Here is a 27,693-nt window from a genome sequence, read left to right as displayed (position 1 = left end):
TGGTGCAGATCAGGATGTATCAGGAGGGGATGGAGCAGGGAGAAGGAAGGCTGCACGACAGACGATCTGTAGGGAAAATTTAATGAACTAACTAATGAACTAACAGACACTGGAATTGAGAATGAAGAGATGTTGACAAAGTGTTAAAAATGAAACAGAAATATGCTAAACGGCTAAAAGAAAATTTTATGCGGATGTTTGAAAACAAGAGGAGTGTCTAGCTGCACCTCAGGGGTCTCTGCACTGTGGCGTTTTCTAACCACAATAAACAACCATTAACTCACAGCTTCATGTAGTTGTAGCCGTGTCCTCTGGGAGGCGCTGTTCTCACCCTAAATTATACACTGGACAAAAAAAAAAAAAGGTCACACAGCCTTTAGCTTTGATTACAGCACACATTTGCTGTGGCTTTGTCTCAATAAGCTTCTTCAATGTCACCAGATTTATTTCCATCCAGTGTTTCATTCATTTATCACCAAGATCTTGTATTGATGATGGGAGAGTTTGACCACTGAGCAAAGCCTTCTCCAGCACATCCCAAAGATTCTCAATGGGGTTAAGGTCTGGACTCTGTGGTGGCCAATCCATGTGTGAAAATGATGTCTCATGCTCCCTGAACCACTCTTTCACAATCTGAGCCCCATGAATCCTGACATTGTCATCTTGGAATATGATCCATTGATGGAATAACCTGGTCATTCAGTATATTCAGGTAGTCAGCTGACCTCATTCTTTGGGCAACATAATGTTGCTGAACCTAGACCTGAGCAACTGCAGCAACCCCAGATCTTAGCACTGCTCCCACAGGCTTGTACAGTAGACACTAGGCATGATGGGTGCATCACTTCATCTGCCTCTCTTCTTACCCGGACGCGATGGTTCCCCACTATCCTTCCAGTTTTTAATAATGTGTTGGACAGTTCTTAACCCAATTATAGTAGCATTGCATCAGTTGGGGTTAAATAACTTGTTGCCAGTGTTGGACTTACCCATGCATTAGTGGCTCATGAAATTGTATTGTTTTCTTTATTTCGCACTAATTTATAATTGTAGTGATACTTTATACTTTAGACACAACAGAGTGAAGTTAATTTAACCTTTTAATAAGTTTGTTTCCATCGAGATAAAAGCAAAAACTTAACACACGGGTAAAAAAATAAATGAATGTAGAGGTGATAAATAAGTGAATGAGTGGTATAGTGGAACATTAAAAAGTAGCAGGACGATAACAATTAAACAATAATTGAATAAGGAGAATACCAGAAGAGCAGCATGATGAACAGATGTGCTAAAGTTCTGTTTGTGTTTGTGTGCTGCCTACATTTCAGTGGTTTTATCTGTAGAGTTCATCTTTTAACGCTGACCTTTTCCTGCCATGTTTGTTCCCGACTGTTGATCAGAAACTATTCCCTCCCCTTCCTATTGACTGTGCAGCGTCTGATGTAATTTGGGGGTTTCTAACACACGAACCCAGTAGCCGTCTGTCGTCGCTGGTGGCCACAGTCCACTGAGACTCCAGGCGGTCAACATGGTTCGGTGGAAGCTACACGGCGTTTTATTTCTCATGCTTCTTCTCTGCAAATCAGATGGACAGTTCACAGGCAGTAGACGAAGACAGTAAGCTGTTTCACTTCGCTGGCATCTTGTTTTTTCCGTTTCTCCTACGTTATTTGAAGCTTACTAATCTCATCTGTGTTCATTACAGGCAAGGCTGGCGGGACAGGTATGCGCACGATCACAAACAGCGTAGACGGTTGCAACGTTTAACCTCTGACGTATACTCAGTTCTTATTTCTCAATCTGTTCCCCAGATTTGCGCCAATTGACCGATACTGGGACCTCCATGAGTAAGTCTAAACGGAAACCATTTTGTGAACACGCCGTCAGTCCAGCGATAGATAAACTTTTTACAGAGTTTTAATGGTTTAGATTTTTGAATGTTTGCGTTCCCTACCAGAATAAATGTCAAAGTGGCGGACACCTTCCTCAAATAAAACCCAGAATTATGATTTGGGGATGATTTTTAGGTATTTATGGGAGAAATAATTGACTCATGACTCATGTTACCTTTGACCTGTGCTGATATATGGAAAAATAAACCACTCTTTCAAGTGCCTTCCTCACTTTAGAATATTTGTGTTTAGATACGCGACATATACTCAACTAATTTCTGCTTTAGTTTGCAGCACTTCTTCATGTCTGAAATTAACACTTGTCCTCTTCATTTGCAGCTTGACACAAAAGGACACAGTTAATCCTTCACCAAGGTACAGTTGATAATCAAATGCCTTGTCTACCAGCGGGTAAAACTAAACTGTGCTTGTTATTTATACTGTGTTCTGATCCTTGGGTCAAAATTAAAAAATAAAGACATGAAATATGAATAAACACTCAAATGTAATTAATTTAATACATGAAAATGATGCCTTTTACTGTCATTGTATACAGCAGGGGGGTCAAACATACGGCCTGGGGGCCAAAACCGGCCCGGCGGTGCGTCCAATCTGGTCCGCAGCATAAATGTGCGAAGTGCGAAAATGATATGAAGTCATTAACTGCAACTCTTTCAATAAAACTGCTAACTGCTATTCGTAATTGTTCCAATAGGGGTCACACTGTTTTAGTAAGAGTTGACCCAGTGCTAAACAACAGATGGCAGCAATGCCCGAAATTTTGTTTAGTTGTTCATAAAAGGTTTTGTAAAAGGATTTAGTTCACTGAATGTTCTTCTTTGCACTAAAACAAAGGGAAACATTTGGAGTTGCCGTTATTCATAGGTTATGTTTACTGGTCCGGCCCTGTCGAGATCAAATTGGGCTGCGTGTGGCCCCTGAACTAAAATGAGTTTGACACCCCTGGTATACAGGATACAATGATTTTGCAATCGCAAACAATCCCATTAACAACACAGATCAAGATCCTAATAAATCTAACATATATAAAATGTATAATATTGTGAAAATACAATTTATTTTCTAGGAATCTTGTGCTTTGGAATAAAACCCTTCTCCAAACTACAAGTGGAAGTACTGACCCAGTATTAGTGTATAATTTAAACTGTGCTACAGTAGTGCTAGTATAGTCATGTTAGTCGGATTAATATGAATTTGCCAAGTAAGCCGTGTGTCCATCTTTGTTAGAATTTCAGAACACAGACTTTCCCTGTATTTCTTGAAATTTAAGTCTGTGAAGGTTCAAAAAAGGCAACTGGACTTGTAGAGTTTTTTTGAGAAGACGTTTCACTATTCATCCGAGTAGCTTAGTCACTTCTAGGGGACTGGTGGGAAGTCTGAGGTTTAAAGGTTTAAACTTCCCACCACTCCCCTAGAACTGAAGAAGCTACTCGGATGGTGAAACGTCTTCTCAAAAAAACTCTACAAGTTCAGTTGCCTTTTTTGAACCTTTTTGGATATACTTGAAATTTAAGTTACAATAACTCCAGAGGAAGAAATCAGGATGCAACAAGAACTAATTTACATCAGTGGTACTATCACAGGGTGTGATATCATTGGTTGTGATATCATTGTTGGTAGTGGAAGTAGAATACATAGCTGTTAGTTAGTAGTTTTCCCTCCTGCCTCATGTTGCAGTGTTTCCCTGCAGGTACACTCTGCTGGCTCCAGACCTACTGAGGACCGACAGCCCTGAGAACATCTACTTACAGGCTGATGGCCTGTCTACCACCATCACTGTCTCCATCCACATCCAGGACTTCAGAAAGACCACCATGCTCCTCCAGGATTCTGTCACCCTCAGCCCGGAAAATGGATTCCAAGCTCTCAAGGCTATAGAGGTGACACAGCGGGGTTAGCTCCACCTGGGGGGTTCCAGAGGCTGCCACCTTTCTTGAAATGGTTTCCTATGTCTTAATGTCATTTTTTTTTTTTTTTTTGCTCCAGCTTTCCTCAGATAATTTGAATCGCGATGAAAAAAAGAACAAGTTTGTGGTCCTGAAAGTGAACTTTGGGGATATGCACTCGGAGGAGAGAATACTGATGGTGACCTTTCACTCGGGGTACATCTTCATCCAGACAGACAAACCCATCTACAACCCTGGAGATACGGGTGAGATCTGAGAATAATGGTGAAAACTATTTTTTTGGTTGAAACCATTTTGAAACACGCTACAGTCGTTCTTGAAGGAATTACTTGACGACGCAAGTCTGAAAAACGTTTTATTAATTCAGAAGAAGTGTTTAAGAAAATTTTACTCACTTGTTCTGTTTCTATCAGTTCGATTCAGAGCCTTTGTGTCCTCTCCAACCTTTAAGGCCCTTGACAACTCCATCACAATAGATATCCAGGTAAACAAATGACAAATCACCAGTTGGAAATTTGTAAATCTACTATGAATGCTGAGAAATGAAATGGGTCTGCCAAAGAATATTGGTAAGCAAGGCAAAAGAGTGTACATGTAATTTTTTAGAAAGCTTGGAGGTGGATCACTGCGACATCTAACTATATTCTGATGATATAAATATTTTTTTTTTAGATTAGTCAGATGTATTACCTGAAATGATCGGTTTGTTTGTGCCCCGTAGAATCCGGATGGCGTGGTTGTCAAACAGGTCTCCCGGACCAGAGCCACCAATGGCCTCTTGGCAGACACCTTTCCTCTTTCTGAATATGTCAAGTAAGAGCAATTTGTTAATAAAACTTATACTTGTAACCACAATCCACATGATGTTTTAGATTCATGACTCTTAAATCTAAAATGTTGAGGACTTTGAGTCCTGATAAGAAAAGAAATTACCTAAAACCTGAAATGTGTCTGTATTTAGGCTGCCTCTTGGCCCAGTTTAAGTTATACAGTGTGCTATAAAGGTACACTGAATGGCAAAATTCACCACACAGTTTAAGCTGCATTTTACAGTATTGATATGGAATGGTTTACCCTACAAAATGCCACTGAAAACCAATGTGACACATTTCAGAGAAAAAAAAAAAAGATATGAAAATAAGTATGTGCACATTTTCTTATAATAATCAGTTACATTTGTATTATGCATATACTGTACAAGACTCAATGGCCACACAGAGCTTTCAAAGCATCAAGAGTATCTCATTTTTAAAAAGGTTTTGCTCATGTGAGGGCTGCCAAACATTTCCACAGCGAGGACGGTTATCAGCAATTGGAAATCAGTGACTTAATATTGATCCTCCTAATTGTACATCTGTCAAGGCTATGGAGCTGGGTGGCAAGGCACAAGCTTTCCCTAATGAAAAATACAACCAAGATTGTAAAAGATATGTTTGGCAGAAAAAAAAGAAAAAGAATACCATTTCCATGGTGAAGCATGGTGGTAACAGCATCATGTTCATGTTTTACACTCACCAAATGTTAATACTTTACACAGTCTCTAGTTGTCTAGTCTTTTCTCGTGTGGAATATTCACTAGAAACCAGTTCATACTGTATAGGTACCAGCTCCCACAGGTGATCTTTGCAAAGTAATGTTCAAAAACACATCATTTACCTCTTACTGTCATAGGTACAGCCAAATTATTCAGACATAGCCTGTGATCTATTTAAATGTGTCTTTAAACAGTGTGTTTTGCTCTAATCAAATGGTACCTTTCTTCCAATGCTTAAATTTTAAATGCTTGTGAATTAAATGCACTGGATGTCTTACAGTGAAGGAACTTGGATTGTGACTGCCAAGTTTGACCACTGGCAGCAGAACACGTTCACCTCCCAGTTTGAGGTGAAGAAATACGGTAGGTGGCGTAAAGTTGTGCTCGCTAATGCTCATAATGTAAGTATCTGCATGTTTGTGGAGGGTTGTACTTGATTCTTTGTTGGGGTGTTGTTTCAGTGCTTCCTGCCTTCAATGTTACCTTGACGCCCAGGAAGTCCTTCTTCAGCCTGGATGACAGTGAACTAATAGTAGATATTTCTGCCAGGTTGGTCTAATACAGTCATACACAAAAACAAACACATTTACTTGCATCAAATGTTGTAGATCTTTGGGCGTTATCCATTCACTGACTTCCTGAAGAAAAGTTTCCTGTTATTCTTTCTTGTCTGTGTCTTTCCTTTCAGTTTCTCCAACAAAAATTAAAACTCTAATAATCTAATTTAAAGTAAAAAGGTTGGAATAAATGAAAGTCAATAACTGTTGACTAACCAGCGTTGTGACTATGGCCAGGTACCTGTATGGGGAGCCGGTTCAGGGCACGGCCTACGTTGTGTTTGGAGTGAATATGAACAAAGAGATGAAAAGGTTACCGTCCGTGAAGCAGGTGTCCGATGTAAGTTCACACTGAAATTCACCAGTTGTACTTTCACAAAAACAAAGCTCTGATATTCCTTTGGCTGGTTGCATTGCTAAGGCTAACATGCTGTGTTACTGTCCACCTCAACATAAGCATACCTGTTCCTTTTAGTTTTCTTTTTAGATCCGCCAACTTAAAGACCAAAGCTTAAAAGCTATTGTTTAGGTTTGGGTTTCAAAGTACAGGAGTTTGTTTTGGACATGGCACTTTCGTCAGTTTATTCAAAAACGTCTGTACAAAAATCACCCATATCGAATTTGCCAAGAGCATGGTTACTATTCTTTAAACTGAAACTGTTCAGTCCAATGCTGCTTGAATCTGCAGGTGCTTTGAGCCTTCCCTTGCAGGGACATTTTGACAACTAGCTAGTTAATTAATTCAGCATTCAGCAGGTACACCTTCATGTTCAGATTTGGGCATGCACTGCCAGGTTGCCCTGACAGACGGGTTGGGATTCCTTTCTAGTATGTGGTCAGTGTTTCATAGAAAATGTGACTACTTCTGTAACATTAAACTCATGTACAAATCCCATGGGCACATATATATAATAGCTCAGTGGCACAATTGCTACTGTTTGTAATGAAAGAATCCATGTTTTACTCCTGCAGCTGGATGGAGGACACGCCACACTGAGTATTGAGGAGATCAAAAGAGAATACCCCAACATTAGATCTTTAGTGGGGCAGTCTTTGTATGTCAAGGCTTCTGTGCTCACCAAGACAGGTAAGCAAGAAAGCTAACCCTTTAGTTATCAATAAGTTTAAGTCATTCATGTTGTGTTGTTGTGGTTGCTACCTGTTATCATATACTGTAAGTTGAATGCTCAACAGTAAGACTTATCTCTCCAGTATGTCGTAATCAGAGCAGTGTTTGTCAGTATAAACTGTCCCATGTGTGCAAATCCATAGTGCTATCTGAGGTTGCTTTATGACCTTTAGCCCTCCTGATGAACCAGCGCCAACCAGCTTTGAGTCTTGAGGGAAATGTGGGGCATGCAGCTGCAGTTGGAGCAAAATCTTGTTCATTTTCTACATTAGAAACTTCAACCTGTGCCAATACTAGAACATAAAGCAGGCCAGATTTGATGAAAATGAAAACTTATCAAAATTCTTCACATTTACTCTCAACTGACGCTACTTTTTCACCTCTACAGGGAGTGATCTGGTCGAGGCTGAAAAGACCGGCATTAAAATTGTGCAGTCTCCTTATGTAGTGTCCTTCAGAGACATACCGAAATATTTCAAGCCGGGCTTGCCTTTTGACTTCACAGTAAGGGACCGTCCTCTGTGTTTTCAGTTTGCTCCAGTTGTAATAGATTAACTCTGAATAAAAATGTCACCGACATAAAAAAAAATGCATTTCCAGATCCAGGTGAGCCACCACGACGGTTCTCCTGCTCGTAATGTTCCAGTAAAAGTGAATTTGATGGACGCACCGTTGCTCGTCGCCTCCGGTACCACCAGGGCCACCATCAACATGCCCATCCTGCAGCACTGACAAACCATCATGGTGAGTACGACGGCATGACGTCAGCATTGGATGTGATGGTTAAAAAAAAAGTTTCAATAGTGTGCCACTGAAATTATATATATGGTATATTAATTGTTTATTTCACTGACTGGGTAAGTCAGGAACAGCTCTGATAATTTACTGTTAAAAAAAAACAAAAACATTTCTTTAATATTCTGTGTGTGCATTGTTGCTTTCTGGACTCCATATATTTATGTTGAATAGTAGACTTATCCATCTATGTATCATGGAGAATTAAGATGACATGATAGGTATTGCCACCCGAGTTTTATACTCCGACCTTTAGTTCTTCACATAGACTGTAGAAAAAAATGGACAACCTGCCTTCACGTCTTCCCACCGGACAAACTGAGCCTAGAATTTTGGGTTATACGGGCAGCGCCATCTCGCGAGTGGAGACAGTGGAGCCACACCATCGATGACCCGCCCACACTTCCTCTAGACGCATTCATTCATTCATCTTCTGTAAGCGCTTGCTCCTGTGAGGGGTCACGGGGGTGCTGGAGCCTATCAGAGCTGTCATCGGGCAAGAGGTGGGGTACACCCTGGACAGGTCGCCAGTCTATGGCAGGGCTAACACAGAGAGACAGACAACCATTCACACTCACAGGCACACCTACGGTCAATTTAGAATCACCAATTAACCTAACAAGCATGTCTTTGGACGGTGGGAGGAAGCCGGAGTACCTGGAGAGAGACTGTGCCACCTCCTCTAGACTCACTTGTGTTTAATTAATACTTCGTACCGCCGCAAGTTACAAAGACATGTTGGATCACACACTGTACTTATTTATTTATTTTGTAACCAAGAACCATCAATTTACAAGTCCCATCCACTAACATGGAGGGAGGTGGAGCTTATGACCTACACAGCAGCCAGCAGCCACCAGAGAGATATGGAAGCATTGTAACCCAAGTCATCTTTATCCTAGTAGAAAATGAGTCAATGAGCACAACATGGGGGTAGGAGGAAGAAAAATTTCTCCACATCAATTAATTTTAGTTTTTTTGTCTTTTTCTCAGGTTGAGACCACACAGGCTGGACTGAGACCAAATCAGCAGGCCAGACAACAGACCACCATTCGCCCTTATGTCCCCTTTAACCAGCGCAAACAAAACTACCTGTACATCTCCACGGGAACCAACACGGTGTCCGTAGGAGAAAGGCTCGTCCTGAGGCTCAGCATCAAAGCTGCAGAGCCAAAGCACAGAGGCTTTATCAAACACGTTACCTACTTGGTGAGACAACCAAAAACCAGCAGACACAGATCACTAAATAAACTAAAAATGACCAACTTTTTATCCGAAATCTCTTGTCAGGTGCTCAATAAAGGCAAAATCGTAACTGCTGAACGCGTGGATGTGACGGGTCAACTGGTCACCACCGTGGGTTTGTTGATAACACCAGACATGATGCCGTCTTTTCGCTTTGTGTCTTTCTACTCCATTCCCTGGACAGAGCGAGAGGAGGTGGTGTCTGACTCCATCTGGATAGACGTTGTCGATTCCTGCGTCGGAGGGGTGAGTGCGGCGATCGGCCTTAGAGGCGACAGAGCTCAGAGTGGCGGTTTTTTGTATTTGGAAAAAGTTCCAGTGCATGTGTGACTATTTTATTCCTTCCTCACTGTTAATAAAAGTCAATAAATGCCACGAAAAGGCCAACTGTAACAAAAGCAGAGATCGTTAAACTCGGCACCACATACATGCTGTGCTTCTGCTGGAAATACTCACCACTCCCTCAAGTACATTGATTAAAATAAAATATGAATAGGCCTTTGAGAGTGCTGAGTATTTCCAGCAGCAGCATCCCAACTCCTCCACTGATATTGTATAAATCTATATCCAGAGTCCTTTTTGTAAAAAAGGAAGCTGTGTTATTCAATTTGTTTGTTTTTGAATGTCGTCAGCAGGAAACAGCAAATTTGGGATTTACAGAAAGTCCTAAGAGATGTGTTGTAGACTTACTCAGACTTTTTTACTGTCATTCAAAGCTACATCTCCCATCAGCAGATTCACAAAATGTATATTTCTCTATCACTTATAAATATTATGCACACTTATTGCACGAACACTTTCATCTATTATTATTCTCCCATAGATCATGCATCACCTGGGGCAGGGGTGTCAATCTCATTTTTGTTCAGGGGCCACATGCAGTGCCAATTTGATCTCCAGCGAGCTGGACCAGTAACATACCAGCGTAATATATGCCATATGTTTCAGTGCAGAGAAGAACAAGTAAATTAGGAGAATGCTTACATTTAATAAACTATCCTTTAACACTGGACAAATTAGGGATAGCTGTTATTTTCATTGAAATTCTGCAGTCTAATATGTAATTTTTGCACTTTGCAAATTCATGCTGAGGGCCAGATTAGATTCTCTGGCGCTTGCATACAGTATGTCGCATGTACGCTTCATCCAGAATCATGTATGAATTTATCCACCTACTCCCTTCTCCTTTGTCCCACTTCCTTCTTTTTCTGTCTCTGCACCCTTCAGTCAGATGTGTCCCCCCATATGTACCGGTTTCTGTTCAATCGTCGCCTTAGTGCTTGTTCTGGGTTCATTAAAGTGTTTTGAGGAAAATGATAAAAATTTCTGTTCTTTTCAATGTGGTTGAGAGTGATCTGATGCAGGAGAGGCTGTGCAAACCAGGCTAAATTATTATTTTCTTCAGTTCATTGGCCTTTAGATGCCCTTTTCTTTTTTTTCACTCTCTCTCATAGCTCAAAGTTGGGCCAGTGGACGGCATACACAGAGACTACGCGCCTGGAAAGAACTTTCGTTTTCAGATCAGAGGCGACCCCGGTGCAAGGGTCGGGCTGGTGGCCGTGGACAATGCTGTGTATCTTCTGAACAGAGACAGGCTCGCTCAGAGGAAGGTGCGTGGGCGAGTTTCATAACATCCTTTAAAATAAAAGAGGAAAAAAATATCAAATGATGTTAGGAAACTAATATAATATATTAATGAAATGTTTGTACTGCATATAAGTAACTAGAAAGTGGAATTTATAGTAGTTACACCTCGAGTTATGCAAAGCAAAATGTAGACTTTGGTTAATTTGTCCCAATTTGTAGAAAGGGAGGGTGGACGCCAAGAGCAGGACATGCAGTTCAGGAAAGCAGCATGAGCAGCTCAAAGTAAATTTAATGATCACTTTCGAAATAAGTAACAAAAGACGCTGTGGAGCGTTACAAGCTGGTTAAAACCAAAAACACAAGACCAACAATAAGTGAAAGCCAGTCCAAAGAGGAAGCAAGAACTACTGTTCAACAGATGACTTGACCAGGGTCATGGTGAAATACATGGTTATATATACACACAAGGGAAAAGACAAAGAGAGGAAGTAAAACTAACTTAAATGCAAAGAGAAAGCCAATTATAAGCTGGGTGACAAAAAGGAACCAAAACACAATATCATGATGTGATTATCCACAGTTAAATTTAATCTTTTGTTTTTTGAAAATGTGTGTAATCATTTTAAAAGTTAACGTGTGCAGAAACAATTTTTTTTTCACAATGGAACTTTATGTTTAGATCTGGGACACGGTGGAGCACGGAGACATCGGCTGCACTCGAGGTGGAGGCCAGAACGCCAAAGGAGTGTTCACAGATGCAGGGCTGCTTTTTTCCTCCAGTGCCGGAACCAAAACCACAAACAGACAAGGTATCTGGCTCACGAGAATACATTAACTCCTGTACTGTCGATTAAATAAAAGAAATAGGGTTCTGATGAAGGTTTAAAAGAAGTGGCACCGACAGAAAGTTGTGTTTGTGCCTTTCCCGCCTGTACGTAGCTACAACAGATAAAACTAACAACAACAGAAAAGCACAAGCATTGCAAAACTCATGTAATAGGTGCTGATTAAAAGTCACTATCTCCTCTTCGTAGCAGCCAAAGGCCATGTTTGCATTGTGTGTTTGCTGAAAGTGAAGCAATCCCGGAGCTACTGTGGTACCTCTCGTGACCTCTCAGTAGTTGGTCAACTTACTTTTGAGCGCCGTCACTGAGCATGTAGCGTACTCAAGTATGTCTTGATTGTAGGCATGCAAAAGGGAGGAGACACTGAAATAGCATTTAGGTATAATATCACAGAACACTAAAACCAAAAACTACATCCTCAGATGGTACGACTTTAGAATCAGTTAAAGATTTTGCATGTTTCCTTTTCTCCCCTCTACTCAGCCCTGAAGTGTAAAGGTAGTGCCAGACGGAGGCGCTCTGCTGAACTGTTGCAGCGTAAGGCGCAGCTAGGTGAGTATCCTCTAATCACGGAGGGTTTGTGTGGCAGTGATGTCTGGTGGTTTGCGCTAACTGTTCAGACCTGGTATTGTCATTCTTCCACACGAGTACAGATCATTTGTAATTGGTTCTCTGTTCTTCTCTCTGTGTGCATTTAAACTAGTGCATCACATGGGACGCCGCAGAATTTTGTGAGAACATTTTACTGTTTGTCTCAAAGCAATGGATCGCCATGACTGTCTGTTTCAGAGCTATGAATACCGCTTATAACTCTCTGTGGATCCAACGCTAACATCAGTGCATTTCAATAACTGCTGATAATTTTCTCTCGTCCACCACTCTGCCTCCAGAGAGTCACTACAAGGAGAAGCTGGAGCGTCGCTGCTGCAAAGATGGCCTCAGGGAGATCCCGATGCCTTATTCCTGCACTCGACGCTCCCTCTACATCACCGAGGGCTGGGAGTGCATCCGAGCTTTCCGCTACTGCTGCTCCACGTACAGGGGCCAGGAGTTTAACACTGAGATACCCACCACCCCGCCACCCATGACCACAGCTCCTCCCACAACCTTGCCTCCACCCATGCCCACCTTCGTGTACCATTCGCTTGAGCCATGGGTGGCATATACACAACCGGATTTTTCACTTTCTCGACGCACCTTTGGTAATTATTGTACCTCAGATTTGTCCTTCTTCCTTCCTGCAGAATATCACAGGACTGTGTGTGCATTACTTTTAAATTCAGCGGTATAATATTTAGCTTGCAAAAAAGCACGGGTGAGGCAGGTGGAAATGTCATTACAATCAGCAGATGAAAGAAATGCATTTGTTGGATTCAAGGACACATACGTATACACAATGGGGGAAAAAACACCAGATGTAAAAGCACACCTTTTAATTGTTTCCAAGAAAGCTCTACAGAACATAAGTAGTTTTGGAAAAATATGTTTTTGCGATGTTTGCATATCAAACAATATGAATGTATTAACATAGATAGGGAATATCGACTGCCTGGCCCGCCTGGCCCGCCTGGCCAACCTGGCCCGCCTGGCCAACCTGGATATTCAGGACTGCCTGGACAGCCTGGAATGACTGGATCAGCTGGACCATTTGAACCTGAACGACGCAGGATCTACACTACGGCGTCCAAAGCGCCGGAAGACGATTTTGATTACGACGATGAGGAAGAAGAGTGGGAGTACCTGGATGAGACCCAGGTGTATCTGCGTTCCAAGTTCTACGAGTCTTGGCTGTGGATGGATGTTGAACTGCCCAGTCAGGCCGACAGAGACGGGTGAGTGTGAGATTATAGCAGAGCTTACAGTCTGAGTCTCATAAGTCTGCACAGAATTCATCAACTTCATGAAACAGCTTCACTCTGTAGAATCCTATTTACATTTTATCGATTGATGTACAGTTAAGAGGTTGTCGCAGGAACGCAACTGGTGGGAACCAGCGTGAAGATAAAGCCACATACGAGCGATGCCAATAGATATTTTTCATAGCAGACTTTAGACTTGAGCCAGTAGGGAACCAGGGCACTGGTGAAATTAATGATCAATCAAGTATCCCAGTAAGCTATGACCACAGATACTATGCTCCTAGCTGCTAACATTTGCCTAGCAGCTGCCGGTGTTAACTCTTGACAGCCAATCATTTTCTATACACATCCTAACACTGACAAGTTCCATCTGAAGGCAGTAAATGATTCATTAAAACCACTGACAGGAGAACATTAACCATCTTGTGATGATTCAGCGTTCTGCTGGGAAACTTTTGGACCTGGCATTCATTGGTATGGATGTTACTTAGACATGTAGCACCCACCTAGACCAGACCAGGCACCCCACCCCATAGCAATGACACTCCTTGATGTGTCCTTTAGGAACAACTAAAAAAAAAACAAAAAAACAAGGTGTTGACCTGGCCTCCAAATTCACTAGCTCCCAAAGTGATCAAGTATCTGTGGGATGCACTGGAACAAACCTGAGCCACAGATATTGTTGGATTGTCAAACATCCGCCATCTGACTAAGAACAAAATCTGAGAATAATGACAGAATCTGGAGCCTCTAAATGGCAAACCAAAAGTCACACAGAGAAATATTGTTAAACCTTTACGCAGTAAAAGGAGGCAACATTTTCTGTAGCTGATCTATATTTGTGTTTGTGTGTGTGCATTCATGCTACATAACATAAATGCAAAGTGTTGTGCTGCTTACATCTTGGAGTGGACTTCGATTGCAACATTGTCATCACTGTTTATGACCAAGTTAATGTTTTACAAGTTTTTTTTATTTGCTGAAACTTGCCAAACTCGATTCACAGGTTAATGGACCAAAATTTATTTGAGTCTCTAAATTAATATTCAGACTGCTGTGCTGTATAGATTGTCATGTTGCCTTCTCAAATATCTCAAAAATATGAATTTGATCAACAGGCTGGCGTTGAAGAACATTGATAACGCCTTACCTGACAGCATCACAGAGTGGGGCATCCTGGCAGTCAGTGCATCGCCTCATACAGGTAGGAGGAGGACTGTGAAACTGCAAAAAGATATTTTTTTAATTAACAGACTTCATATGCCAGATTCCTGGCACGGGACTGTCTACAGTGCTTATTTTTACCTAAATAAGTTCCCACTTCTCTTTTATTTTTATATTTCCCTAAAAAACAAAGGCTGACCAAAGTAACCAAAGGCTGATCATGAAGTCAGAATTTGTTTTTTATATTTGAAACTTAATAGAAAAGTAAAATTATCAGCCCAAGCTCTTACGAGCATTCATACATGTGTTTAAGACCGATCACTTTCTCCTGAATGTCTGCAGGTTTCTGTGTTGCGGAGCCTTACAATGTCAAAGCCTGGAAGCATTTCTTCGTGGACCTGAAGCTGCCATACTCGGTGGCGAGGAACGAACAGGTCGAGATTAAAGCTGTGGTCCACAACTATGGTTACGATGACCTGCATGTAAGAGAAACGCCCTCTTTTCACTGTGTTTTTCTCCAGTAAGCACTGGTCTTCCCCAGTAATTCCTGACCTGTTCCTTCTCAGGTAAGGGTGGTGCTGATGAAGACAGAGGGCATCTGCAGCATTGCTTTTAAGGACAGACACACACAGGAAGTGACACTGGCGGCTGGCTCGTCCGTGGTGGTGCCTTACACCATCGTGCCATTGGTGGTGGGTAAACTTCCTCTGGAGGTAATGGTGGTTGGCAGAGACATGATGGGAGGAGACCGCGTCCAGAAATTTCTACGGGTGGTGGTGAGTCACTCTTGATGATAATGTCATTGCAGAATGTTCTTCACTATAAAAATGTGCATTTGCTTCCTTGAAATATGCATTGACTTTATATGCATTTCCAAAAATGCATTATGGAGGTGAATGAATAGGCTTTTACAGTCACTCTTTTGTTGCCCCAAACAGCTGGATGGAGTTCAGAAGACTGAAGTCTGGAGTGCAGTGTTGAACCCGTCTGCTGAGGGAGGTAGGTGAGGTGCATTGTTTCCTGTGATCCACCGTGAATCACATGTTAATTAAGCCAAATTTAAGGCATTTCTTGTTTATGTCCCGTCCTCCTCACTCAAAAGTAGGAACATCTCAAAAGATCACCACTGTCCATCTGCTATCTCCTGTCATTATCACTCACGCAAATGTTTCATGCATCTACTTTTGACATTTTGATCCTGTGCTGGGATCAGTCTACAGGAGTTTCCAGCACATAAATTCACCCTCCTCAGATATCCTCACTCAGTACTGAGGTTTAGCCCAGATTACCTGGTAATGTGAGGCTCTTAATTTTATGAACTGCTTGCAGAATCACTGGCATACTGATGAAAACCTCAACTCTAGTTCCCTGAAGATTTAATTTTTATCCATACCAGATTTTCTTTAGCATACCCACAATGCTAAGTATTTCAAAGGCCATCTATCATAATGTTCTTACTGTTCTTGTGGACTAGCATAATCCAAATTCTCAGATGTATCCCAAAATGCATTATGTGGGCGTCATCCCGCCTTCTGGTTGATTGCATTGTTGCAGACCAGCTTGCAGGTGCATTACCACCATCTACTGGACTGGAGTGTGGAAAGTTGTTGCTCAGCAGTATCCCTTTACATCTTCCCTACGAGATCACGCAAGATGGCTCATTTAACACTACCTGATGTGGATCAATGATTTAAAAATGTCCTCCCATTGTGTGTTGAGATATTAATTTAAAATCTTATTGTGTGTGTATGTTTGAGATAAGACAGTGGAATATCTGTGTAGATCCAACCTGATTTCAAACTCAGGTTGGACTTTAAAACTCCTATTGTCTGAGCCCAGCTTTTATTCGTGTTATTGTCCCAATCAAAATCCCTGTATCTTTGAAACAAAGCAACAGATTGAATTCTAAATGTACGTAAACTTCAATTTGTTGTCCCCGTGTTTTACTAAAGGAACGCAGACAGTTCGTGTTGTTCAGACTGAACTGGAGTCAGTTGTGCCAAACTCTTCGCCAGAGACTTTCGTCAATGTCAGAGGTCAGTCTGTGAAAGAGTGGTTGTAATGATTAAAAAACAAAGCAAACCTCAACAAATCGGCTCATTCCCGAACACCCCTCTTCTCTACTCCCCAGGCAATGTATTGGCAGACAGCATAGACAACTCCATCAGCGAGGACTCTCTGGCATCTCTGATCCGGATGCCTGGCGGATGTGTGGAACAAAACTTGGCCTCAATTACTCTGCCGCTCATCGCCACTCTGTACCTGGAGAGAAGCAACAACTGGGAGAGTGTAGGGGTGCAACGTAAGGCCGAGGCCATCCGATACATCCGGAGAGGTGAGACGCAGAGAAGCAATGCGTGGACAAGTGTATGTATTAGAAAAGGAAAGCTTCAACAGAATCAAAAGGACAAATGAGAATAGCTGAATACATGAATGGGTGGATGGTGGATCAGTATCTGAATAGGTGGATGGACTGGCCTATACTTGAATTCTTGACAAATTGATGATGAATGGACAGATGATACATGTTGATGGAATGCATGGTGTACAGATGGATGGACAGTTGGGTACATGGATGGATGGATGGACAGTTGGGTACATGGATGGATGGCTGGATGGATGGACGAACAGTTGGGTACATGGTTGGATGGATGGATGGATGGACGGACAGTTGGGTACATGGATGGATGGATGGATGGACGGACAGTTGGGTACATGGATGGATGGATGGACGGACAGTTGGGTACATGGATGGATGGATGGATGGATGGATGGACGGACAGTTGGGTACATGGATGGATGGATGGACGGACAGTTGGGTGCATGGATGGATGGATGGATGGATGGATGGATGGATGGACAGTTGGGTACATGGATGGATGGATGGACGGAGAGTTGGATTCTTGTAGATGAATGAACCTTCAGATGCATGGATGGATGGACTGATCAAAGTGAATGATGAATAGCTAACAAATAGATGGATGAACTGTCCTAGTCTGATATTGGATGAATGGATGCATAAGGAACTAAATCTGTTCAGCTCCAATGAATTTGTGTAGAAATAAAATGAATGGATGGATAGGAAAATGGGCAACCGGCAAAACACATGGAAGGATGGGTACAAGGTTGATGATGCTGATAACTGGTGAGCTGCAGACAGATGGATGATATAGGCTTTCTTTTTTTATCAGACGTATGTTATAACATCACTCTCATTTGGATCCATCTTTAAATTGTTTTGTTGTATTATGTTTTCAGGTTACGAGAACCAGCTGGCATACAGAAAGACTGATGGTTCTTACCCGCCCTACAGAGGCGAAGGTGCAAGTACATGGTGCGATATGAACCCTGCTTTATATATAATTAAATGAGCTTTAATACTTATGAACTGATTCCAAGTAAGTTATCAACTGGCTAATCTGAGTGTAACTGAATGTCAGGATCACGGCGTACGTGGTGAAGGTGTTCTCCATGGCTCACTCCATCGTCGGTGTCGACAAGCAGCAAGTGTGTGACCCTCTGCTCTACCTGGTGAAGAACAAACACCGATTTGATGGAACATTCGTAGAGAACAACCCAGTTTACACCACCACCATGACTGTGAGACCCTATGTTCTCCCTCCCTTTTTGTAAATTAATGAAAATTTATTTTTGCTTGCATGTGCTCTGCGAATGAATTCATTGCATTTTATTCAGTACCTTTTGCGTGTAAGTGGCTGAAATATTTTTTCAAGTGGTGAAATTATAAAAAGACAGTTTGATTTACTTCATGCACTTATGTGTCACATCAAATGTTTTGAGCAAAATGATAATATCAGAAAACCTCACAATAATTTAAAACACTGAAAAAAGCCAATACACCAATTTTTTGTTTCCCATCAATGAGTTAATAAATTAATGGATTTTAACAGCTAGTCAAAAAAATTAGTTTTTCAGTCCTTCTTCAGGATCCTACTTATAGAAACTGAGGTAAATACATAATGACTTTCTCATTTAAGCTCTTTGCCTTACTACACATTACTCATAGGTATACTAGACATCTCCAAAACAACATTTCATGTTCACTTAGGAAGCCACTCACAACCATTAAATATTGATGCACACCATGTAGAGAAAAATCTGAAAAAGTAGGAAAGTCTACTAGAGAAATAGATAGAATTGTCTCAGACAAAGGATATGAACAGAACATAACCAAACCTTTTATAACCTCCTGTAAAAATAAAGTAAAAAAAATCAATGAAATAAATAAAAACAATCAATTATGTATTAGAAAATTCAAAGTTCATAAATTATCAAAAACAAGACAACACACACAAACAGACCAGATCTGATGTACTTATTTATTTCAGTTCAGTTCAATTTAATTTTATTTCTACAGCATCAATAACAACACAAATTGTCTCAAGACGCTTTACAAAAGCCATCCTGAAAAAGAGAAGGAGGACAGAGGAACACTCAGTAGTTAAAAGTAGAGAAGAAATAAGATAAGAAATTAGAGGACAGGAGCTCGGTGGCAGAGAGGGGAGAGTAGAGGACAGGTGCTCAGTGCGTTGTCCCCCAGCAGCCTAGGGTTATAGCAACATATCTAAGGGATGGTTTAGTCCAGCCCTAACTATAAGCGTTATCAAAAAGGAAAGTCTTAGGCCTGTCCTTAAAAGTAGAGAGGGTGTCTGCCTCCCGAACCCAAACTGGGAGCTAGTTACACAGGAGAGGACCTCGCATTCTACTTTTTGAAACTCTAGCAACCACAAGCATGCCTGCACTTAGAGATCGAATTGATTTATCTGTTGATTAGAAATCTTAGCGACAAGTGTATTTTTATGGGCGTTTCACAAGCTCTGGCTTCTTTTGCGTGATCTAGCTGCCTAACATAAAGACATGAAGGTAAATTGGGTGCTCTAAATTGGCTGTACAGACAGTGAACGTGACCTTTCTCTCTTTAATAGCGATTAACTTTAATGTGATTGGCAGACGACCTTCCCAGGGCTCTAACCAGCTCAATATAAGAAGGGACTGCTAATGTATTCATCATGTAAAGACTGCGTAAGAGATAATGAGATGTTTTTTAACTATGATTTGATTCATACTTAAATTGATTGTTTGTGTCTCCAGGGCGGTCTCCGTGGCAAGGATCCAGAGACAACACTGACAGCATTCGTCCTCATAGCACTTGCTGAGGCCAAGCAGGCGGGTATCCAGTGCAGCAGTCCAGGTGTGAACATGGAGGTAATTTACATATAAAAAATGTCATGTTTTTGTTTGCCTTTTCTGTTTTCTGTTCAACTTATTATATGTGGCATGGTCAGTAACCCAGTATTCCCACCTGTCTGGCGCAGTTGGCAATCCGTAAAACAGCAGATTACCTGCAGAAGGCTCTGTTGGTGACCGGGAGGAGGCCCTACACGGTGGCCATCTCCTCCTATGCTCTGGCTCTGGTGGATCCTCGACGCTACGATTCAACAGAAGCATTACTCAGAGCGGCAGTAGGAGGTATACCCTGTTCAACTTGTAAACTAAGTTCTTAAACTACCACTTAGACATTTTTTGATGCTGCATAAGTCCCTCCAGCCTTTATGCTAAGCTAGGCTAATCTTTTCGTAGCTCTTATTGATTGCTCAATACACAGGCCATGAGAGCAGCATGAAAGTCCTGGCAGGAAAGTAAACTTGGGTATTATCTAATAATATTTCTTTAAATTTCTAACTGTCCTCATAGAGTGGTTTTTAAAATGTATTTGTTCTTGTGCAGTTGTTTTAGTTTACTGTATTAAAATGACAGAAATGTTGTTCCAGACTGTGCATATGTTCACTACACATTGTTATGTGAATGTCTAATATGTGGTATTTGGACGCGGTCTCTTTTGTGGGCTTCACCGCTGTAGGCTAACCAGTGTTGCGTTATTGTTTTGGTAGTATTTTAGTCATTGCATTGTCTGCAGTTTAGACACGTATCTAGCGGCGCAACGAAATGGGCCGGTGCAGACATGCGAGGGTTGGAGTAAAGTTATTTTAAAGCTTTGCTAGGTGTGGCTGATCGGTCGTGTATAGTTAGCTGTTGGTTGGGCTACCAGAGCAGGCAGGTAAAGAAAACACAACGATGAATGTAACACTCTCCCCTAACCCTAACCCTAACCCTAAGTCCTTTAAGCGGTTATGGACATTTTTTAGTTAAAACATTAACAGAAGAGCTAGAAAGATAAATTTCATATTAAATTGGCTATAATTAACCAAGAGGCTACGTTTTGCAGGTCAGAAACAACTGCATGTCTTGAGAAACCAGAGAAAGCTCTTGAATAATTATTGGTTAACAAGATCAGTGTAAGTGTGTGAACTAAGGAGTGAAGAGGTTTAAGGTTCTTTGTGGGTGTAATGATTTGAGGTGTTCAATACTGTGAGTGGCCTCTATTTAAAAAGATAACAGTAATGCTAACTCACTTCTCATTATAACTTAATTCTTTATTTTATCCTCCAGGTGGCACCCACTGGCCTGACAGGGAAAACACCTTGTTCACACTGGAGGCGACCGGCTATGCTCTTCTGGCTCTGATCAAGTTGGGACGCATGGAGGAAGCTGCGGCACCGTTCAAATGGCTGAACAGCCAGAGAAGAATTGGAGGGGGCTTCGGGTCCACTCAGGTACCAGCAGAGGAAACCTGTCGGCTGAAACACATGCTGTGGATTTATTTTCACTTATTACTAAATTTATCCTGTCCTCTTTCAGTCCACCATGGTGGTGCTTCAGGCTCTGTCAGAGTACCTGATCCACAAACCCCCTCCCAATGACCTCCATCTGGACGTGGACGTCAAGATGGCGGGACGCAAGGAAATCCGCTATCATTTTAATCAACATACTGCATACGCTGCTCGCTCTTCTAGGGTAAGAGACGTTAAGGGCATTTTTAGAGTTGAGAGCATCACAGAGTGAAATAAATTCCTTTTGATGTTTTTTTTTTTGCTGAAGTGATTCACTTGCACTTCTTCTTCTTCTTCCCTGGTGGTTTGGTCCCGTAGTTGCCTGCAAATCTGGATTTGGAAGTGGTTGCTCGAGGAAATGGACAGGGAATACTGGAGGTACACAACACGTTTTTAGTGCATCACCATGAAATTGATAATCGCGTGAATGATGGTGTCACAAAATATAATATAGATCTGGTTTCTTAAATGCTTTTATGTGACTGATCTCATCTGTTCTGTGTCCCTTCCTTTTACCTGAAATTTCTCTCAAGGTCGTGACCTACTACAACCAACTGCATGAGGCGGACGAGAAAAGTTCCTGCAAGGATTTTGACCTCGACGTTACTATTGAAGAATCTAAGGGTAACTAGAGTTGTTATTTGGGAATACGGAGGGATGGAATAAATTTTAGCAAAGACGAAACTGTTTCAGCACAGAACAAAATGAGTGGATGTTTTGAGTCCATCCTTAACATTTGCCAAAAACAGCGAGCGCATTTCTGAACGCAACATCTTTACAAACTGCAGAGTGCAATGGAATACCTGCCAAAGCCTGTAATCTGCTAAATATGCTTAAGTCTCAAATGTATAGGAATTGTGCTTGATTATGACCGGTTCAACTCACCCTAATAAGCTAATCGATCCACATAGATCTCCTCACAAAAAGGAAAGTTATATGTTATACTTATTTTCATAGTGTTATACCTCACCAGTTTAACAACAAATTGTGCGCAAAATCATTATTTCTGTATTTAATTTAATTTAAATTGAGTATAATTTTATTATTTTTTTATTGTTAAAGTAATGGCTAATTGTGGGCGTGGCCATTTTGAGTGACATTTCACAGGTTGCTAGCTGTCTTCCTAGGCATCAAGTACATCGTCATTTTGTGGAAATCTATTACTATTATTATTAACTTGAAAATTAAATAACATATTGTAGCATAACCACAAAGAGTATTAATGACATTCAAGGCCACTGCGTAAACTATCGAACCACCGTACACTAAACTGAGTGTAGTGTTAGTTCAAGCTCAGCTCACTGGGGAATCATATTCAGGTCTTACTATTGCTGTTTTTCTCTTTCATGCTCCATCGTTCTCCTATCAATGTCTTTCCCGAGTCACTGTTATTTGCCCTATACTGCATCTGGGAGGTCTCCCTCTTGGGCTTTCCATGTAAATGGCAAATGGAAGGACAGGGAGGTCCCAGGACAGAGCCACACTGCCAAAAATAATTCACTGCATAAGCTCTGTTTTTGTCACATTCCAGAAAAACCTCCAGCAGATGTAGAAAAGTCCTACCAGATCACCATCAAAGTGAGGTGGGTTACTGTTATACACTTACAGCACTTTCAAAGATGATGCCATGATTAGTTTATCAGCTAACGTCATACAAATATCAGTTAACTTTTATTTTTTCGTAAATACTTGTTCTTTAAGAGAGAACATACCTCAGTTCTTCAGTTCTGGATGCAGATAGATCTTCTCTGGCTCTCTGTGTCTGACTGATGACGCATATATCTCTGATTACCTGATTCAATTTGATATGTTACAGTTTGGCGTTGATAATTGTTACTGTTTATTTCTGTCGTGCAGGGCTTTGGGACCCAGAGATGTCAGGATGGTGGTTCTCGATATCAGTCTGCCTACCGGCTTCACCCCAGAAAACTCCGACCTGGAGATGGTAATTGGATTCTAATACAAGTGCTTGAAACTACTTTAGTTTCTGGCTCTAAGAAAGCTTTTCTGTCACTACTTTATTTGGGGCATTTGATAAGACTGACAAAAAGAATACTTTCCTTTATCAACATCAAATCTTTGGAAGTTGCAAATGCTCAGCTAAAAGACGTTAACTCAGAAATCAAGCCCATAGTTGCTGCGGTATCTCTGCATCTTTGAGGAATGTTTTAAAATACTGCATGCGTACTTCTGGTTTATAAAAAAGTTTCCTTCAATGTGATAATAACGAATATTTATGCCAGGATCGTCAACTAATTCTCTATACCGTATATGTGTGTGTCCAGTTGTCCAACTCGGTGGATCGTTACATCAATAACTTCCAGATTGTGGACAACCTGAGCGACAGAGGCTCCTTGATCATCCACCTGTTCAAGGTAACGACACCGTAGAGCAGGTTTTAGTCACAAGAAGTTTAACGTGTGATGGAGTATTTTTTAAAAACTGTCATAACTTAACGCATGTTCTTTCAGTGAGTGAGTTTCGTTATGTTCCGCAATTTCTATGATGTCGCCATGACAGCGGTGCACTGGCAACAATCACAACAGATGTTCCTAATAAGTATATGAACACTCAGCAAACGTATAGAACTTAAGAAGCCACCTGGGTGAAATATCTTCAAAAAAACCCCAACAAGTCTGTTTTTTTTTTGGTTTTTTTTGCTTTGTTTTTGAAGGCATCTGTTCCTGGTTCTCAAACAGCAGTAGCGTTTTGATGCAGCAGCTGTTTGCACAATGGCTCCCAATGACGTTGGTGCTGTGTACAGAGTATGAAACCAAGAAACACGTCAATACAAGACCTTAATCTAGTTGCAGGATGAATGTAATGGAATAAAAAGGAGAATTTTAGCCTTTGAAACAACACAATGTTGGAGGAGTAAGGAGAGTATTTAAATACTACCATAGTTCCTAGAACTAGGACTAAGTACAGCGCTTGTGCACATTTACATATTCTCATTTCACTGAAAACTGGCCATTTTAAATCAGCTTTTGCATTTGTCTCAATCTATTTCCAAGATGCAGGTTTACTGAATTACCTTATCTTGATAACTTTGCCAATTAAAGTATTTCAAAAATTATCCAGGCTATTACACAGAACTCAACTGCTCCCTCTTGCTGAATAAATGTTTTTATATATTCTACTTCTCTGCTTTGTTGCTTTAAATCCTCCCTCCCGCTCCTCCCCCTCCTCCCCTCAGGTTTCCCACAGAGAGCAGGAGATCCTGACCTTCAGGCTCCAGCAGAGCTTCAAAGTCGGCCTCCTCCAGCCATCCTCTGTGACCGTCTATGAGTATTACAACCCAGGTAAACAAACACAACCAGACCTCAGGATATCACCTCAAGCTACTTACTTTTTTTAAAAGTTTAGCTATGATGATATCCTCTGATATTAGTGGAAATAATCTACAAACACTTCATGAAATGGTGCAATTGTGGACAACACAACTGAGCTCCTGTGATATCCCAAATATATGTAGTTTTTAAATGTGCTGTTTTGAACATTATGACTCTTCCCTCTCGTCTTTGCCTCAGACCACCGTTGCAGTCGCACCTACACTCCCACGGAGGACCGGGAGGAGATCACCAAGATCTGCAGAGACAACGTCTGCCGCTGCACGCAAGGTAAAGTGTTTGCAACACCACATCAGTGGATGTGTGCGTGTGCGTGTGTGTTTACTCGCGAGTCATTTTCTCTTCACTTTCTGTGGTTTCTCAATCTCCAGGCGACTGCTGCGTCTCCAAATCTGACAGCGAAAATTTCCCCAACAAAGAAAGAGAGACATTTGCCTGCAAGAGCTTACACCACGGTACAATGCCCTCGCTCAGCTTTAACATGCATGCACGCACACACCAACACTAGTAAGAGTCCCACACGGTCACTGCATGACTGATATTCAAATGATTTTAAAATATTCAAGAGTGAATGGTCAAAACCGCCCCTATGAATATACTGTATATTTTTTTTAAATAAATTTTAAGGAAACACACAAGTGGCAGTGGATATCAAACAAATCTGATAAGGCATCAACGCTCTGTTTCTTCATGTTGTTCTATGTGATATGCTCTCCACCCAAATGCAACAGAGCCAACTAGTGTCCGAGCTACCATCATAAATGGTGGCTTATAAAGAGGTTGGAGATGTGCAGCTTAGCCCAGTCCTGACCTCAGTACACAGCCGATGAGCAGAGCGTAAAGCTACGGCCAACTGCTCACATTAAACTACGATTAGTCTTGTGAAACTACCAAGTACGCAAGTGTAAAGTTTGCATACTTGGTATTGATAAATGCCCCTAGTGTAGCTTGACTGGAGCATGGTAACGGTCATTAGTCCGATCAGTGGCAGATAGGCTGACTAACAAGGACAGAATCACAAGTCCAACTAATAAGGATCACAGGCAAGATGAAAGACAGATATGGGAACAAACCTGGCAAGCAGCTCATAGGTACCACTTTGCACCGATATAAAAGTTGAGAAAGTTTAACCTCAGACAGAGGGAGGTCCAAAACCACCAAGGGCCGTAACAAGGATCGACAGAATGGCTAAAAGATGTTGACAACACATTTTATGGCAGTTCGCTCCATGCTGATCGCTGCTGTGCTTCAGTTTTCCAGGTGAAGATACTGAATGTCAGCCACAGTTACTACGACAAATACGAGATGGAGATCACACAAGTTATCAAGCTGGGTGAGTATCGGCAATGTGTCTCGTTTAACGCAGATGGGATCAAACACTCCAGTTTATTTGTGTAACGTTACCTTGCTAACACTTGTCAAGCTTTTGAGTGGCCTGCAGATTATGACATCCACCTGTGAGACAGTAAACATCAAGCCATGAATTCTGGCTGTATTACTTAGAAGCAGTATTTTTTCTCCCAAGGTTGCACTTATCAATATAGCACTTTGTCTTTGCTCCATAATTTCCTTCTTCAACGAAAAGAACAGTCATGAAACAGTATCAACAAACAGAAGGCCAAAACTCAACTGACGCTCAAAGGTTTATTGTAGATTCGTGCAAAACAATATTTAGCTGTAAATTATTTCTCTCTCTCTTTGTTTTTTTCGACCATGCAGGTATAGAGGACGGAGTTGAACTGGGCCAGAAAAGGTTCTTCATGTCTCACGGAGGCTGCAGAGACGGACTCGACCTGAAGGAGGGCTCTGAGTACCTCATCATCGGTCCCAGAGAGGACAGGTGGACCATCGATCCCGACACCAGCAGGTGGGGAGATCCACAGATTTACACTCGCAAAAATAACGTCTTGGATAGAAGTGAGAGGAAACTGTGGGAGGGCACCTGCAACATGAGCAACACCTGTAACAAACCGGCTGCTCGCAGTTTTTTAGAGATAACTTAAACTGCCACAGTCAAACATAAATGAGTAATCGACTGGATAAATACGTTTATACTCCTTCTGTTTGGGAGAATTTCACATGGGGTCGATCAAGATTTTGAGCTGGAGTAACGCCCCCACACACAATATGAGTAACACCACCCATAATTTGCATGATCAAGCACCAATGCATAAAGAAAAGCCAGAAATGAAAGTGCTGAAGATTGGAAATACTATTTTTGGTGCATTTAAACTGCCAAATCAAGAGATCACGTCCGACTTTTGATGACATTCACCAACAGTCCTCTGCTATCTTACAATACAACGTGAACTTTTGTATTTCTTTTGTTTTTAATTGCCAGATTCATCTACATGTTGGGGAAGGACACCTGGGTGGAGCGCTGGCCTTCGACTGCAGAGTGCTCCAGCAATCAAAGCCTGCGGGCTAAATGCAGCAGTCTCGACGATGCTGCACGTGAACTGTCTGTCGATGGCTGCAGGCTGTAGAGGCAATTGTCACCATTTTCCTGTGCTGCTGTCCTTTGTAAATCATGCAAATAACTACATGCAGTAATTCTCTTCAACCAAGTCTGTGCAATAAATTTTTTTTTTCAAACTATATTTAGCGTTTGCTTTGTGAAAATGAGAAGTGAAAGCGCAGCCAGTTATTGGAACGAGCTTGCAACACTTTGTCTACTGTGAAGATATATTAAGAATGAGGAAGGACTGAAAGCCGAATACAGTAAAAGTATGGATTATATCTCTGTTGAATGGTTGATAATACAAGATGTGGTTGTTTAAAAACTTAAAGGGAAGTTAAAAAGTTTGGCTGCATGGAGATACTGAGAGCATAGTTTCGAATAAGTTCTGCGAGTGACCTTCAAGAACAGGAATTGCAGAAAGAAAAAAGTTGAAGTGATGAACTGATAAACATGAGACAAAATAAACTTCTACATCTAACCCAATTCGTGGCACCAACCTATGCTGACCAAAAACGACAAGCGGAACTCGTATGTTCTGCTTAAGTTTCTAAATTGACGTCTGTGTGGTTTCCTCATTCTTTCACTGGACTTTCCCTGAATATATACACTCACTGGCCACTCCATTAGGTACACTGAAGAAAAACGCATTGTAACT

At 41.4% G+C, this 27,693-nt stretch overlaps 1 pseudogene across 1 annotated transcript; it reads left to right on the top strand.

The window, feature by feature from the left end:
• The first annotated feature begins 7 nt into the window (after positions 1–7).
• On the top strand, positions 8–27,454 carry LOC311507612 (complement C3-like; annotated as a pseudogene). The gene is made up of 43 exons (XR_014699910.1): positions 8–1,617; positions 1,706–1,723; positions 1,812–1,847; positions 3,604–3,793; positions 3,900–4,065; positions 4,234–4,304; positions 4,542–4,633; positions 5,635–5,717; positions 5,816–5,903; positions 6,149–6,251; positions 6,884–6,998; positions 7,429–7,544; positions 7,641–7,784; positions 8,829–9,044; positions 9,126–9,326; positions 10,535–10,690; positions 11,347–11,476; positions 11,996–12,064; positions 12,403–12,797; positions 12,983–13,344; positions 14,490–14,575; positions 14,878–15,017; positions 15,102–15,311; positions 15,474–15,534; positions 16,488–16,571; positions 16,667–16,870; positions 17,794–17,869; positions 17,976–18,135; positions 19,648–19,761; positions 19,872–20,025; positions 21,007–21,170; positions 21,256–21,411; positions 21,546–21,605; positions 21,761–21,851; positions 22,759–22,810; positions 23,085–23,172; positions 23,513–23,602; positions 24,424–24,529; positions 24,758–24,847; positions 24,949–25,032; positions 25,830–25,910; positions 26,297–26,444; positions 26,919–27,454. The product of XR_014699910.1 is annotated as a complement C3-like (transcript).
• Positions 27,455–27,693: the final 239 nt, after the last annotated feature.

This window comes from Chelon labrosus (assembly GCF_963514085.1).
Source record: "Chelon labrosus genome assembly, chromosome: 2".
In the NCBI taxonomy this organism is placed as follows: domain Eukaryota; kingdom Metazoa; phylum Chordata; class Actinopteri; order Mugiliformes; family Mugilidae; genus Chelon; species Chelon labrosus.
This window is presented reverse-complemented; position numbering and strand designations above follow the sequence as displayed.